This window comes from Oryctolagus cuniculus, chromosome 13 (assembly GCF_051225735.1).
Source record: "Oryctolagus cuniculus isolate XC-2025 breed Fujian yellow rabbit chromosome 13, ASM5122573v1, whole genome shotgun sequence".
Classification (NCBI taxonomy): Eukaryota; Metazoa; Chordata; class Mammalia; order Lagomorpha; family Leporidae; genus Oryctolagus; species Oryctolagus cuniculus.
Genome location: NC_142879.1, coordinates 45,660,147 through 45,664,790, shown reverse-complemented (window position 1 = coordinate 45,664,790; position 4,644 = coordinate 45,660,147).

The window sequence follows — 4,644 nt, the reverse complement described above, 5'->3', positions numbered from 1 at the left end:
CGTGCCTCCAGTGACTTAAAAACCTTCCCACCAGCCCAACCTCTCAGGTGTCATAATTAAATCAAGTTCCACCCTTGATACATCAGCTATTAACATTAAGACATCAGAGTCTGAACATCTGCATAAATTTAGAGGAAACAAGTTCAACATAACCCATTACAAGGTTACTCCAGCAAAGCAAAAGAGTAAAGATCCACAAACCAGGCAGCTCCCCAAACCAGAACAAGTTCTGAGAATTCTGACAAGTGCCATCAGACAGCATGTATAAAAAATGGAACTGAGACACAGAAAGCAACTTAATTGGCTACAACTTCATCAACCAATCAATGGTGATAACTTAGCTGGCCACCTTCTTAATTACTATGCTTAAACTATATTAGTTTGACCTGTTAGATCCTCTGCAGGAATTCAATTCAAATCCATGGCTTCCCATAAATTTTATTTACATAGATAGCTAGGACTGAGGCAAAATAAACATTGGGATCCTAAATGCAGTCATGAATAAAACTAGATCAAAAAATGCACTCTAGAAGTTTTACAGTTTACTAAAATTAGACTTAAATTTTGGTTCTAAGCTTTTTATGAGCCAATGTCAGGAGGGAAGCATAATCAGCAGTATAAATCAAAGCCTTAAAAACCCAACACCAAATGAACAGTTCAGTAAAATCACATCATGTACTCATAACAGAATGGAAACTAATTTCTCACAAGTATCTTCATAAAGACAAAAAGTATCATTTAATAACTACTGTCACATTTTACCATAAAATATGAAATGCTTTCAATGGACTCTTTTATTGAGCAAATACACATATGTCAATTTGATAAATCAACATGAGTAACAAGTAAGATAAAATTTACTTATATGTCAATTTCAAGTTATCCTGGTACTTAATGCTAGCAGTATTTTTATGAGCATATGCCTTAAATCTGATTTCTTGTTAACTCTTAAATTCTGAGGAAAAGTCAATAAAATTTTCAAATATTCTTAAATGATTCCTGAAAGGGTTCTCCACAAAAGGATGAAATCCTTAATATTTGTATTGGAAAAATCACGCCAATATCTGCTTATCCCTCACAGTAAACAATAGGCTGGGGAAGAACGTCTATCAACACACTAAGAAACTGTCAAGTATTTCAGAAAAAATACACAGAAATTTAAAAGAACCATAATTCCGGGAAATAGTACTTTGAGAGAAAATAGATGTGAAAAAAGAGAGTCCAGTCATGTGGGTACAAACTCAGGAAGTTAGTCAAGAAAAAAAGTTATTGAAGTAGGAAGTCCATTATTTGGAGCCATTGCTGTATGTGACCCAATGTAAGAAACCTTCCCTGGATACTGGGCCTGGTTATCTGCCCAGTGTAAATGGCCATCTTCCAAGGCATAGCTGCACATCCTTGAGATACCTTCTAAAAATGTTCACAACTAGATCAACCATCAAATGTTTATTTAGTTGAATGGAATAAAGCCTGAGGGTCCACAGCTTTAATAGTACCTGCAAGTGATTCCAATGTGCTGCCAGTTTTGAGAATTAGTCCTTGACTAACCTATGGCCCTCAAAGTGAGAGTCCCAAACTATTATCATCATAATCACCTGGGAACATGGTAAGTCTATAAATCCTTAGGGTCTAACCCATATCTACTTAATTAGAAACTCTAAGGTGAGTCCAAAGTCCTGTGTATTAACAAGTTCCCCAGGTGATGCATACTTGTGACCCACTGGCTGCAGTCCTCAGCAAAGCATAAGGAGATGACCTAAAGTGGCTTCTGTCAGTGAATTTCAGCAGGCAAGAATCGTTTTTGGTGTTGGGAATTTCGTGGGTATTGTTTTCTCTCCATGTAGCCATGGCTAAAATTTCACCTGTCATGCCTGACCTTTTTATGGACATGATATTTAGAGAGACACTTTTCTCCATCTTCTGTGGTATAAAACCACAATAAAGATATGTCATACAACTTTTAAATGCAGGACTTTTAGGCAAGGCAGACTCATAAGAAGATGTAAGATATTGTTTGAGGGCACAGATCTCAACGTTTGTGAGACTTGTATTTAAGGATTCCAGCTTTCAAGCTTACCAAATGGTATGCTCAGAGATAAGCTGTTTACCATCTTTAAGCTTTGGCTTGCCCACAAGCTTGTAGCATCCTCAAAGTTCTATGGAAGGACTTAATACAATTATATATGAAAAGAACGGTACAAAGCCTATTATGTAATGAATCTTCAGTACTGATTTTACTACTTTTGTTGTCATTTTCTTTTTAAAAATATTTTAAATACAGAAATAGAATAAAATGAGTTGAAATAGATTTAATCATTTTTGACATTTTCCCATATTCACTTTATATATATATATATACATTATACACACACATTTTTTGAAAGCAGGGTAGGATTCATGAAAAAGATCACAAAATGAGGGAATAAATGTATATTATTAGATAAGGACTATAATTCAGTTAAACAACATTTACAAATATCTATATATCAATATGGCATATACACATTTTTACTATTTAAATAATAACATACACATAAGAAAAAACATGATATATCTTTTCTGTGTCTGAAGTATTTCACCTAGTATAATGATCTCCAATTCCATTCATTTTGTTGTAAATGTCGGGATTTTCTTGTTTTATGGCTGCATAATAATCCATTGTGAATATATACCAAATTTTCTTTATTTATTCTTCCATTGAGCAACTATTACAATTGTGATTCATCTTATAATTCTTATAAATTTTTTCTTGATGAATTCATTATTGATGTATAAAAATGCTACTTATTTTACATATTGATCTAATATCCCACAATATATAAAATTATGTCAACTGCAAACAGGGATAATTTGACTTTCTCCTCTACTACTTATATGTCTTTTATCTGTTTCTGTTGCTTAATGACCATGGTTAAAATTTGCAACATTACATTGATTAAGAGTGATGAAAGTAAACACCCTGTCTGGTTCCTTATCTTACAGGAAATGCTTTCAGCTTTTCTCTGTTCAGTATGATGTTGGATGTGAGTTTGTCCTATATAGTCTTAACTGTGTTGAGTTTATGTTCCTTCTATACATAATTTTTCAAGATATTTTTATCAGGCATAGATGTTCAATTTTATTGACTGCTTTGTGCATATCTACTGAATTGATCATATGATTTTTACCCTTAATTCTGTAGATGTGATGTATTGTTTATTGATCTGTACTTGTTGAACCATCCCTGCATCCCTGAGCTAAATACCACTTATGAATGATGTTTTTGATGCATTGTTGGTGTCAATTTACTAGTATTTTGTTGAAAATTTTGTATATGTGTTCCTTGAGAATATTGGCACACAATTTTAATTTTTTGTTGTGTCCCATGCACTTTCTTATCTATAAGCATGTGGAGTATGTATTTTCCTGTTCATATTCCCAGATAAAGAAACTGGAGCATAGAGAGTTTACATCATCCCCTAAGTCAACACAGTTAATGAATGCTAGATCTGAGATATAAACCTAGTGTTATTTGATTTCAGAAGTTGGGTACTCTAATTATGTAAATAATGACCCTAAAATATATAAAGCTCCAATCCTTAGAACCTGTAACTGTTACTTAAATGTCAAAGCCAATGCAGATGTGAGTGATATAACAATTTTGAGATAGGGCAATTATCCTGCTTTATCTCAGTACACACTATCTTGGTCCCTTTTAATTTGCTACAAGGAAGTATCAAAAGCTGGGTAATTTATAAAGGAAACAGATTTATTTAGCTTATAGTGCTGGAGGTTCAAGGTATGGCACTGATGTCTGCTCGGCTGACAGTCTCATGGTGGATGGCATCACGATAATGGAAGTGCAAGCAGCCCAGGAGGAAGGGGACTTGAGAGGTATCAGCTCCCTTATAGCAGTCCATTCAGTACCATAAGACCTGCTGTAATTCCTCCCAAGGGTGCTATTCCTGTCATCTAACTACCTCCCAGTGAGCCCCATCTCTTAAGGGTTTCAACATCTCATTATCACTGCTTTGGGGACCAACCTTCTATCAACTGAATCTTGTAGACCACAATCAAACCATATTCAACCATACCAACCTTAAATGCAATCACAAGTGTCATTGTAAGACAAGGGCACAGGAACATTTGACACAGAGAGAAGATGTGGCAATGTGACTATCAAGACAAAAATCAGAGTGATATTGTCACCAGTAAAGGAGTGCTGGAAGGGTCAAGGAAAAGATTTTGCCTTATTGCCTTTGCAGGGAGTGCAGCCCTGCAAACATCTTGATTTCAACTTAGTGATACTGCAGAACTAGAAGAAAACACATTTGTTTTCTTTAAAGCCAGCAAATTTTTGATAATTTGTTATTGGTAACACAGAAAACTACTGTGAGGGTACCTCAAAAAGGTCAAGGGAAAGTAGAATTAAAAGAAGTTTATTTTGATGCAAAAGAACCCTTGAAATCCGTGTAGTTTTACCCAAAGATATTTTCTGTGAACTTTCTGAAGATTCGAAGATCCCTCTAAGTCTGCTCTGCACTGCCATGTTCAGGCAAATCCCAGACTCTTCAAGGCAAACTCAATTTGAGTAGGGATGAGGGTCAGAGCAACAAGACTGGATTCAAAGGCATTACTTCCAAGTTTGTAGGAGTCAGCTTAGAG